Here is a 13,374-nt window from a genome sequence, read left to right on the forward strand (position 1 = left end):
AATGAGTTGATTGAATAGCTGATGGTCCTTAATGGGCCATCAAGCAGGCTAGGCAGAGCTGACACCAACTTGTCTGGGGTGTTCCCTGGAAGCATAGCACAAATTTGAAATACAGACAGTATAGAGCCAATATTCATAACTTCAACTACAAAAATGATACACATATACGGATAGCATAATTATAACCAGCCAATCATAACCTCTCCATAGACCCCTTACACGACAACCTTTATACAATATTGGCTGCAAATATATACCAGTGGTTGCAACAATGATCTATACAGTTACAGATTATGTCAATAACATCACAGGAGGTGACACGGCATCAGTGAGACTGATATTGGAATACTGCATCCAGTTTTGGTGTCCTCATTTGAAAAAGATGCTGTGAAATTGGAGCTGGGGCAGCAAAGAGCCACCAAATGTTCTGAGGGCTGGAGAAAAATGCCTTCTAGTGAGCTATTGAAAGAGCTCAACCTGTTTAGCTTATCTCATCCTCACAGGTGGATTCTGATGTCCATGTGAAGCCCCAGTGACCCTCCCCACCAGCACAGGGGGCTGATTGTAGGACCAGAGCCCTAGTGGTACATTTTCATGAGAACTCAGCTCCCATTCGGGCACCAAACTCTTTTGCAAGATTTCCAGAAGGGCTCAACACACTGAGTGCTGAGCTATTTTGGAAAAAAAAAAAAAAAGCCGGTACCAATTGTGAGCGCTGGCTGCATAATGAGAGGCTGGAGTTGATTCCAGCCTGTAAAGGAAGCAGTTAATTAGTGTGTATTTTTGTCTCATTCTTTATTCCCTAGATGCCCTTCAAAAAGAATTCGGTAAGTGTTTATATATATCTAATGCAGCCTTTTACTATGGTATTGAAACTATTTCTGTGTCTATCAATCTGGCACCCTTCTGCCAGGTGGAGTCGGCAGCAACAAGGGCTGGGTTCCTCTTAACAACCCAAAACAGAAACAACTTGAGACCCCACCCAATGATCTGGGAAAACTTAACATCATCCCGAACCCCTCCAAGAGGCAAAACTTCCCACTTGCCAGCACTGAGTCTGTGTGTAACAAAAGAAAACTTTCATTACAAGGCAAATTTCAGAGTAGCAGCCGTGTTAGTCTGTATCCACAAAAAGAAGACCAGGAGTACTTGTGGCACCTTAGAGACTAACAAATTTATTAGAGCATAAGCTTTCGTGGACTACAGTGAAGTGGGCTGTAGTCCACGAAAGCTTATGCTCTAATAAATTTGTTAGTCTCTAAGGTGCCACAAGTACTCCTGTTCTTCTTATTACAAGGCAAAGGGAACCCAGCATTGATTTGGGAAAATGCCACAACCACAATTCCAAAGCATGTAACCATAAGCAAATACCCACCCCACAATACATTGGGCAGTGTCCTTTGCTTCAGTTTCCCACCTTGTGGCGTGAAAGTCCAATAAATGAATGTCCCTTTAACACACCACTCCCCTCTCCCACCAGTGCACCCCACTCACCGTCAGTTCTTCTTAATCAGCAAAGACCCAGAGTTCAGAGGTGCCCTCACATGGGTTCACCTCCCACCCCGGAAGGTGTGGGGGGGCCATTGGGCAATGCGTCTGCAGCTGCCTCCACCTCTACAACTGGCCCACTGCCGCTATCTCTGCTACCACTTGCTGATGCCTCTGCTACAGCCACCGCTGCTCACCACTGCTGCCGCTGCCACCTCTGCTGCTATTATCTCTGCCATCGCACAGCTCCACTGCTATCGCTGCTGCTGCTGGCCACCCTCTGCCACTTCTGCAATGGTGCGTTCTCAGGTCTGACCACTTGCCCCAGGCTTAGTGATTTTGGCAGGTAGTGGGGAACCTGCCCACTGCTGCCTCTCCATTGTCTTTCATTGCAACGCTCTCCCCACATCCGGTTTAAGGTTTGGGTCCCAGACCTGCTCATCAGTGATTTCAGTTCTAGCAATCACTGACCAGAAACAAGGGCTCTCCACTCAGCTCTGGCTTTAAACACTGGAGAGGGAATGGGGGCATTAAGAGGTGTCTAGGACTCGTGACAGTTAGCAGCGACCCCCCCCCCCTTAACAGCTAGCAGCCGTTATAGCAGCCAATGGCCCCCTTTACGTACAGAGCTAGCTTAAACTTTTAAACTATTTTGTCTCCCCTGCCTTAAAGCCAAGGAGACTGGCTTTCAACTGGTTTTTACTGACCAGATAGCAGAAGTACGGGGTCTGGCAACCATTAATTAAATGTTAACATGGCAGAAGTTTTTATTTAAGTGTGTATAAAAAATCTGTAAAATGTATATAAAACAGAGTTTTTGTACCAACGTGCAAAGCTCTCCTTTCTTCTGCAAAATAAAGCAACCTTTTCCTTATCCCTGTCTGGCTGTTATTGGCTCTCAGCTAGGCAGACCCAACATTTTGGTAACAGTTTCTGGTGACCCAGATGGGACCCTCCTAGCTCGGACATTAAACTCCGGACGGTTGCGGCAAACTAGGAACGGCGCCAACAGGGTGCTTAGCCCCTTTTCCTCACTTCACCACAGCCCCTGGGGTTCATGCTCCGATAAGGTGAGCCCTAATAAAATAAAAAAACACTATCTGACTCTGGTTTTGGTTCTGTTCTGGTTAACCGGTTAATAAATTTCTGTCTTGTACGCTTGGGTGTTAGGTGTGTGGGCGGAACGAAGCTTCTCATTCGTAATTCCTCGGGGTGAAAGCCATAGCGTGCAAGAAAGCCCTGAGGTTCAGTAACAGACTCTCTAAGCAGAATTCAGACCATCAGGCAGGAACATCTATCCCTACCCTCCTCTGATTTTCACTGGGCTTTGGCATCCCTATCCCCTGCTTAGCAAGTGAGGTTCCATTCATGGTGTGACCCTTAATTAGGGCAGCTACGCACAGTTCTGTTGACCTTTACTCATACACTAAGGAAACCCCAAACCAGTCAAAATTGGTCACTTTGGCAATGCAGCTCTGTTTGCTGGACACCTCGGTACAGTCTGAGGGTGGGATTCTTCAGTCTGACTGTCCTCACTCACCCTGAACATGAGACTGGGACCAGCACACAGCCACCCAGGAGCGTTCTTCCTCCTTCTGGTGGGGGAGAGGAATTTTAGTTATTACATATGACAGTGCAAGCAGCGCCTCCATAACTTCCTTCAGCTGAACTCTCCACCTGCTGAGACTCTGGCCATTATCATGAAAGATTGTGGTGGAAGGATCTTAGCTTTAAAATGCTTTGTTCTTCCTTTTATTTATTTCTTTATCATGGGTAAGACAGTTCTGGGCAGATCCTCAGCTGGTGTAAAGTTTCATAGCTTCACAGCGCTGCTGAGATTTGCCCCAGCAAGTTTTCAGTGCATTGACTGTCGCCTCTTCCCCAACAGAAATACATTAAACTATATCAAGCACAAGGGCTAGAACTGCATAAGGAGGAGCTGAAACTTCGGAGGAAGGATTGTCCAGTGGTCATGGTGTGAACCTGAGATTGGAGACCTGGGTTATATTCTCTGTTCTGCCAGACTCTCTGTGTGGCCTCAGGACACTCAGTTCATTTCTCTGGACCACAGCCCCCATCTGTGAAAAGGGGTGAGAGGATAAATACATTGAAGCTTTTTACATCACTCAGATCTTACGACCCTGGAGGCCCTAAAAGGACCTCAGGTAGCTAGAGGGGAAACGCACGTCCAGAGCTACCTCTCCTGCTGAACTCAGCTTGGGTCCGATCAGTTGCTCCAGTTACCCATGAGCAGCACCTCTCATACTACTTCTGCCTTAGCCCTGTATTTCACAAAGGGCAGTACCCCTGAGAATGAAACCAGAGCCCCGCCCCCCTCCCCAACACAACAGTCAAGGCAAATGGACCCAGCAGACAAGGGTAAGTATTTTTCCTTAGATTAAAAATACCAAGTTGAAAAAATTATTACAAACAACCCAATAAACTATCCCTGCTTCATTGGTTTCCTTCAGTTCCTATGAGGAAAGCTTTCTTCGATGATGTGGGAGGGAGAGGAGGGAGAGGTATGTGCGGGGGGGAAGGAGTTGAGGGTGAAAGGCAGGAAGTAGGGTTACCAACTGTCTAATTGCACCAACCCAAACACCCTTGCCATGCCCCCTGCCCTGCCCCTTCTCTGAGGCCCCGCCCCCACTAACTCCCTCCCCCCTCCCTCCGTCACTCACTCTCCCCCACCCTCACTCACTTTCACCGGGCTGGGACGGGGGCTGGATGCTGGAGGGGTTGCGAGCTCTGGGAGGACGTTTGAGTGCAGGAGGGGCCCAGGGATGGGGCAGAGGGATCGGGTGTTGGAGGGGGTGAAGGGTGTGGGCTCCAGCCGGGCAGCGCTTACTGCAGGTGGCTCCTGGGAAGTAGTACAAGGTTGTTTATTACTGAAGTAATTAAAAGGGGAGTTTCTACTTGGAAAATATCGTTATTATTATTAAGATGATGACAGTATTGAGCAGTTTTTGAGGAGCAGGAAGTGGAGCCTGTTGTAAATTGTCATTCTCTTCAGCTGGATTGGAGCACTTGGAAATCTGAGTCTGCTGCCACCAAAGTCGTATAAGGGCCCTACCGTCAATCAAACGTTAACTGCGTCCCTTGACCTTTACCGGTGGGTGCGAGGAGCTGGAAGCCGGGGGCAGGGGAGCTGATGGGGGGGCTGCTGATGTATTACTGTGGCTCTTTGGCAATACACAGTGGTAAATTCTGGCTCCTTCTCAGGCTTAGGTTGGCCATCCCTGGTCTAGACACTAGGGGTATAACATGGCCTGTTCACTGCTAGGTCTCTGCTTACAACCATGTGATCAAGTCATGATCAAGAATAAATAGCGAGTTACAATGAGGCTTAGCCCACACACTGTTGTTAATGGCCAAGTCGGTAAGGCCTAAATTTACAACACTGGCCTAATTTTGGGTGCCTCCGTTTATCTCCTGGCAGGACTTCAGGGCATGTGTTCCACCTGCATCCACATCTGCAGCCGGAGTCAGTGGATGCTGCAGGTGCCCAGCCCCTTGGAGAACCAGCCCCTAAGTACTCAGGTCACTATCCCAAATTTGGACCCTAAATCAAAAGACATTCTTGACATTTGGACCCAGCCCATCATTGTGCTCTGGCTCCCGAGCTGGCTAGTGTGGGGCAAGTGGGTGTAGGGAAGGGGTAAAGCCCTCCCCCAACCTGGGAAATTCCTCCAACAAAGGAGCCGCTTGTGCCTCCTCCCCTGCAGCTGCAGGCACAGGGAGTGCTCCTGGGAAGGGTGGGGAGGGAGTGGGGTTGGGGCATGGACAGGCTGGAGGAGAAGGGGGCGGAGCAGGGATAGAGGGGTGTGGCCAGGGTGAAGCTGCACCTCACCTCTTATACTCTGCACCCTGGCAAATCCCCTTAGGACCATTAGAAGAGGGATGCAGCTCTGGCTGGAGCTCAGGACTTGCCTAGTTGCTGCTAAGGTCTGCACTGGCCCTTGCAGCCACTGAATAGGGGCCTATTGAACCAGCCTTCTTCCTGCCTCAGTTTCCCCATCTACACAAGGCTTGTAGGTTATTTGCTGTACAGTCTATGAAGGACGATGGCACCATGGTGCTGAGCTCTGAGCAGATATTGAGCAAATAGACCCGAAAAGGTTACGATACAGAGTCCTGATCCTGAAAAGTCTCAGTGTCCCAATGATGCCAAAGGGACCAGAGTGGGTAAAGTTACAGCCACCATTTACTGAGAAAGGGGCAGAGCACAGACATGCCACCCCAGGTCTCTGAGTGTCCCTAAGTAACCAGCGGGACACGGTACGTCCGACAGCCAGGGGAGATAAATTACAGGGTATTATATGTACCATTCCATATGTTATATATGTAACCCTGTACCTAGAACATCGAATCTGCTCTGCTCTGAAATGATGAGTTAAGCCCCAGGTACCAGAGACAGCAGCAGGGCAAAGGTGTTTGAACATGAATTCAAATCTCAAGCTGTGCATTGACCAGCAAAAAAGCAACACTTCGCTCAGATGAGCTGCAACATCTCCATTAACCACATTGTTAAACTGCTGCAACATTGTACCTGGGGAACTAGCTGCATCCACAGCAGCATCTCTGCGCAGCACGGCTCCCCCACCACAGCTGAATTCCCTCTCCTTGTCTCCTGCCCCCGCAGTCTGTCCCCAGATCCCTGTGATGGGTTAGATAAGAGAAACCCCCTGGGAGCTGCCACCTGATGGGCCCAGAGTACTTCTACCCCTGCCTGCCCTGCCAGCTCAGGACTCCAGCACCCTGTCTTGCTGAGCCAGACACTCCCGTCTGCTCCAACAGAGACCCGGGGTCTGAATTACTTGCTCCAAGGCTGCAGGTTTACCTGAAAGCAGCTAACAGAAGTGTTCCTGTCTTTAACACTCAGATGCCCAACTCCCAATGGGGTCTAAACCCAAATAAATCTGTTTTACCCTGTATAAAGCTTATACAGGGTAAACTCATAAATTGTTCGCGCTCTATAACACTGATAGAGAGATATGCACATTTCTTTACTCCTCCAGGTATTAATACATACTCTGGGTTAATTAATAAGTAAAAAGTGATTTTATTAAATACAGACAGTAGGATTTAAGTGATTCCAAGTAGTAACAGACAGAACAAAGTAAGTCACAAAGCAAAATAAAATAAAATGCGCAAATCTATGTCTAATCAAACTGAATGCAGATAATCTCACCCTCAGAGATGCTTCAGTAAGTTTTTTCCTCAGGCCTTGTCTACACTACGAGAGTAGTTCGATTTTACTTGCATCGAATTTTTGGAATCGATATTGCAAAGTCGAACGTGTGTGTCCACACTAAGGACAGCAATTCGACTTTGTGCGTCCACACTAATGGTGAAAGCGTCGACATTCGAAGCGGTGCACTGTGGTCAGCTATCCCACAGTTCCCGCAGTCCCCTCTGCCCATTGGAATTCTGGGTGTAGCCGGCAATGCCTTCTGGGTAACAAAATGTGTCGAGGGTGCTTTTGGGTAACTGTCGTCATCCGTCCATCACTCCCGCCCTCCCTCCCTGAAAGTGCCGGCGGGAAATCAGTTCGCGCACTTTTCTAGTCAGTGACAGCGCGGACGCCACAGCACTGCAAGCATGGAGCACGCTGCGACCATCGCTGCAGTTGTGGCCGCTCTCAACGCCTCGCAGCTTATCATACAGGTTTCCCTGAGGCAGATGCAGAAAAGTCAGGCAAGGAGGCTACGGCACCGCGGTGATGGCCTGAAGTCTGAGAGTAGCACAGACCTCTCAGAAAGCACGGGACCCAGCGCCGAGGACATCACGGTGGCAATGGGTCATGTTGATGCCGTGGAACGGCGATTCTGGGCACGGGAAACAAGCACTGAGTGGTGGGACCGCATAGTGCTGCAGGTCTGGGATGAATCCCAGTGGCTGTGAAACTTTCGCATGCGGAAGGGAACTTTCCTGGAACTTTGTGAGTTGCTGTCCCCTGCCCTGAAGCGCAATGACACCCGGTTGCGAGCTGCACTGACTGTCCAGAAGCGAGTGGCCATAGCCCTCTGGAAGCTTGCAATGCCAGACAGCTACCGGTCAGTCGCAAACCACTTTGGCGTGGGCAAATCTACCGTGGGGGTTGTTGTGATGCAAGTAGCCAAGGCAATCGTTGATGTACTGCTGCCAAAGGTAGTGACCCTGGGAAACGTGGAGGCGATCATAGATGGCTTCGCAGCGATGGGATTCCCAAACTGCGGTGGGGCCATAGATGGAACTCACATCCCTATCCTGGCACCGGACCACCAGGCCACCCAGTACATTAACCGAAAGGGCTACTTTTCCATGGTGCTGCAAGCACTGGTGGACCACAGGGGACGTTTTACCTACATCTATGTGGGATGGCCGGGCAAGGTTCATGACGCTCGTGTTTTCAGGAACTCTGGTCTGTTTAGACGGCTGCAACAAGGTATTTACTTCCCGGACCACAAAATAACTGTTGGGGATGTGGAGATGCCTATAGTCATCCTCGGGGACCCAGCATACCCACTAATGCCCTGGCTCATGAAGCCCTATACTGGCGCCCTGGACACTGAAAAAGAACTCTTCAACTACCGGCTGAGCAAGTGCAGAATGGTGGTGGAGTGTGCTTTTGGCTGTCTCAAGGGGAGATGGAGAAGCTTACTGACTCGCTGTGATCTCAGCGAAACCAATATCCCCATTGTTATAGCAGCTTGCTGTGTGCTCCACAATCTCTGTGAGAGCAAGGGGGAGACCTTTATGGCGGGGTGGGAGGTTGAGGAAAATAGCCTGGCTGCTGATTACGCACAGCCAGACAGCCGGGCGATTAGAAGAGACCAGCGGGAAGCGCTGTGCATCCGGGAGGCTTTGACAGCAAAGTTCCTAAGTGAGCAGGGTAACCTGTGACTTTCAAGTTTTTGTACAGAGAAGCTGAACCTGCCCCGTTTCTTTACCCAGTTAATGTTGACTATCCTATCCAGTTACATACCCCCTTCACCCCCCCTCCAACACACGTGTCCAAATAAAAATAGTTCTACTTTGTTAATGCACACCGTTTTCTTTACTACTGTTTTCGCGGGAATTTTTTAAAACTGGGACGCAGACTGTGGTGTGGAGTGGGTGTAGTGTAGTGACGCGAATGAATCTTCTAAACACAAGGATTGACAGGCTCCGCTGCGGTGGGATGGTTGTTTCAACGGAGCCTGTCACCCCTCCTGATCGGGACTGTGTGTATGGGGGGGCTATGTGACTTTGTGGCAGGGGGAGGACGGTTACAGATCCCCTGCTGCGTGGCTCTGTGATCCTGCATAAGGACCGCCGCTTAAGATCTGTAACTGCCCTCCCCCGCCACAAAGTCACAGAGCAACCCACCCCCCACTACAGAACATGAAAACAACCTCCCAGACTAACCAGGGAAACTAGTCACTGCATCACTGCACTGTGTATGTTCCCTGCTGCTGTGCCTGCCCCCGACTATGTACCCTGCCAAAGGTGACTGTCCTGTCCAATTACCAACCCCCTTTCCCCTCCTCCTCCAAAAGAACATGATGGAAACAGTAGTTAACAGAAACGTATTTTTTATTATCAACTACACATGTAACTGGGAGGTGAAACTTGGACTGGGGCTTGTGTCAGGCGGGAAGGAAAGAACTTTTCAAATTTTGGGGAATGAGAGCCTTCTGCTACTAGTGCTCTCTGCAGGGGTGGAGTGAGAGTTAGCACGGACTCTACCGCCTCTCCTTCTTTGCACTTTGGGTGAGGTGGGTATGGGACTTGGTGGCGGGGGAGGGCGGTTAGAGATGGACTGCAGCGGGGCTCTGTCCTCCTCCTGCCTCCGTTCCTGCAGAACATCCACAAGGCGCCGGAGCGTGTCTGTTTGCTCCCTCAGTAGTCCAAGCAGCGTTTGAGTCGTCTGCTGGTCTTCCTGCCGCCACCTCTCCTCCCGATCCATGTTTGCTTGGTGCATTTGGGTCAAGTTCTCCCGCCACTGGGTCTGCTGTGCTGCCTGGGCTTGGGAACAGGCCATAAGCTCCGAGAACATGTCCTCCCGTGTCCTCTTCTTCCTATGCCTAATCCTCGCTAGCCTCTGGGAGTGTGATGCCAGGCTAGGTTGTGAGACAGTCGCAGATGGGGCTGTGGAAATGGGAAAAAGGGAGTGAATTCCTCAGAAAGATAAATGTAGTAGTGAACAAAGAACATAGTCTTTCTCTGTGAACAAGACCATGCACAGCACCTATCACATGCGCACTCAGCAGAAGGTCGAATTCTCGGCCTTCGCATTCAGTGCCTGGGGTCTTGCACAGCACATTTGAGAAGCGGGGCAGCACAACGGAATTTCTGTTGCAGGCAGACATGGTAAGCCGTAGACTTGTGGCAGTGTAAAACTTTTATATTACCACTGGCCTCGACTGACATTTAAAGCAATGTCAGTCCCTGCTGCCAGCAATCCGGCAAGCAGGAACTCTGCCCCTGTCCCACCCCCTCGCGGCTGTCCCCGGGAACGATCCCTTTCGGCTGCCCCTCTCCCGCCTCCACCGCGTGGCTGCAAACCAGCGGTTACAGTTCTGTAAAGGAACGGTCAAGCAGTCCCAACACTAACATTCCCCTACCTAATTCAAAGCAGGTCACCATGGGCGACATCACCCTGATGAGGATCTCTGAGAGCGAGAGAGAGAGAATGCTCCGGGAAAGCCTCCAAAGACCAGGGCCGTATGCCGCCCTGCTGTGCAGAGCAATGATTCCCGAGTACTTGATAGTCTCGTGGCGCGGCAACGTGTCGTACTTCGGAGGACCCAATAAGGCCGCTCTCCCCAGGAACCTCATGCAACGGCTTTCCAATTACCTCCAGGAGAGCTTCATTGAGATGTCCCAGGAGGATTACTGCTCTATCCCCGCACATATAGACCGCATTTTAATGTAGCTGCAGTAGCAGGGACTAAACAGTAGAGCGGCTTGGGCAGGACAATCACGGAAAACCGGACATTGCTAGATTTTTTTTCAAAACTTGCACTGCCCATGACTGAACCGTTAAGCGCCTAGGGCAAAGTAATCATGAACAACCCATTCTTTTAATTGTTAATATTCCTGTTCTGTTAAAAATAAATGTTTAGATGTTTACAACACTTACTGGCTGATCCTTCCCCAGATTCTGTGTCCGGAGTAACGGCTGGGGACGCTTGGTAGGGGATCTCTGTAAGGGTGATGAAGAGATCCTGGCTGTCGGGGAAATCAGCGTTGTGAGCGCTGCCGACTGCCTCGCCCTCCTCATCTCCTTCCTCATCTTCCCCGTCCCCTAACATGTCCGAAGAACCGGCCGTGGACAGTATCCCATCATCAGAGTCCACGGTCAGTGGTGGAGTAGTGGTGGCAGCCGCACCGAGGATGGAATGCAGTGCCTCGTAGAAACGGGATGTCTGGGGATGGGATCCGGAGCGTCCGTTTGCCTCTTTGGTCTTCTGGTAGCCTTGTCTCAGCTCCTTGATTTTCACGCGGCACTGCGTTACATCCCGGCTGTATCCTCTCTCTGACATGTCTTTAGAGATCTTCTCGTAGATCTTTGCATTCCTTCTTTGTCGCCCATGGTGACCTGCTTTGAATTGCAGCTCGGAAAGCACGGACTCATCGCCCCACACAGCGATGAGATCCAAGACTTCCCGATCAGTCCATGCTGGGGCCCTCTTTCTATTCACAGACTGCACGGCCATCACTGCTGGAGAGTTCTGCATCGTTGCCAGTGCTGCTGTGATCGCCACGATGTCCAGACAGGAAATGAGATTCAAACTGGCCAGACAGGAAAAGGAATTCAAATTCAAATTTTCCCGGGGCTTTTCCTGTGTGGCTGGTCAGAGCATCCGAGCTCGTACTGCTGTCCAGAGCGTCAACAGAGTGGTGCACTGTGGGATAGCTCCCGGAGCTATTAGCGTCGATTTCCATCCACACCTAGCCTAGTCGGGGAGGAGTACAGAAGTCGAATTAAAGAGACCTCTATGTCGAACTAAACAGCATCGCAGTGTGGACGGGTGCAGGGTTAATTCGATGTAATGGCGCTAACTTCGACATAAACGCCTAGTGTAGACCAGGCCTCAGACTGGACACCTTCCATGCCTGGGCACAATTCTTTCCCCTGGTACAGCTCTTGTTCCAGCTCAGGTGGTAGCTAGGGGAACCTTCATGATGACTGCCTCCCTTTGTTCTGTTCCACCCCTTTATATATTTGCATAAGGCGGGACTCCTTTGTCCCTCTCTGGGTTCCCACCCCACACTTCTCAATGGAAAGACACCAGGTTAAAGATGGATTCCAGTTCAGGTGACATGATCACATGTCTCTGCAAGACTTCATTACCCACTTGCCAGCACACACATAACCAGGAAGACTTATAGGTAAAACAGCCATCTGCAGTCAATTGTTCTGGTTAATGGGAGTCATCAAGATTCCAATCCACCATTAATGGCCCACACTTTGCATAATTACAATAGGCCCTCAGGGTTATATTTCATATTTCTAGTTTCAGATACAAGAGTGGTACATTTATACAAATAGGATGATCACACTCCGTAGATTATAAGCTTTGTAATGATACCTTACAAGAGACCTTTTGCATGAAGCATATTCCAGTTACATTATAGTCACTCATTAGCATATTTTTATAAAACCATATAGACTGCAACGTCACACCCTCCTTCTGGACTTACTACCAGAGACTTGGACACAGACCATGGCGGAGGCAGTATACCTAAAAATCGGTTTTGGGCTCCCCTATGGGGCAGATACTCCTGTGTCCCCCAAAAGGGAAAGATCCTGATCCAGAAAGAGATCCTGGCCAGAAAAACCACCCCCCTTTCACTCAGATTGGGTTTGCTTCCAGCTAGAGTCCTTGGGGTTTGTTCCAACCGCAGCAGTCACCAGGACCCCAACTTCCAGCTCCAGGATACATGTCTCTGTGCACCTCTTCCACTCCATTACAGCCAGGTCATGCTTTTGGGTCTTAATTGCTTTGTCTTTTAAGTCCAGGGTTCGCTGGTGGGCAGCCTTTTCTTTTTCCAGGGCAGCCTTTCCCTGGGCAAATTGCACGTCAATTTCCATTTGTCTTCCCTTGAGATTGTCACTTCAGAAAAGGCACCCCTCCGCTCCTGTCTTGCTAAGTTAGACACTCCAGTCAGCTTCAGCACAGACACAGAGGTTCACTGAAACTGAGATGCACTCAGTTCAGGGGCTTCTTAGTTAACAGAGACTTTCCCAGTGCCCAGTGTTCGGCCTTTCTGGACAATTTGCAACTTGTATAGTTCTAGCTTCTTCTAATCTTCAATCTTATTTATTTTGCTTCCTTTTCTGTCCCTACTTCCCTTACCCAAAATAAGCAAACAGAAAATAACAAACCAGTAACCACTTTGTCTGTTCTTCAGCCACCACACTTAAAACTCACTTAGAATTACTACCAGTACCTCAAAACAATCAGCTGTGCACAGATCGTGCCGACTACCCCACTGTGATGGGTTGGATCACAGACCCCCTTGGGAACTGCCAACTGATGTGCGAAGCCTACTTCTATCCCTGCCTTCCCTGCCAAGTCAGGACTTCAGACCCTGGGTCTGTGTTGGAGCAGACGGGAGTGTCTGGCTCAGCAAGACAGGGTGCTGGAGTCCTAAGCTGGCAGGGAAGGCAGGGTTAGAAGTAGTAGTCTTGGCACATCAGGTGGCAGCTCCCAAGGGGATTTCTGTGATCCAACCTGTCACAATCCCCTCCTGCACCTGGAATGGACAGGTGGCCTGAGAGCTCTCTCTTTATCCCACACCATGTACCCTGCAGGCCCCTAGTACAAGCTCCCCTCACTCCTGCTGCCCTCAGCCACTGGGCCCCAGCCCATAGCTTGTGGGGAGGAGCTTGGTCTCTGTACACCATTGAGTCCC

This window comes from Chrysemys picta, chromosome 12 (genome assembly GCF_011386835.1).
Source record: "Chrysemys picta bellii isolate R12L10 chromosome 12, ASM1138683v2, whole genome shotgun sequence".
Classification (NCBI taxonomy): domain Eukaryota; kingdom Metazoa; phylum Chordata; order Testudines; family Emydidae; genus Chrysemys; species Chrysemys picta.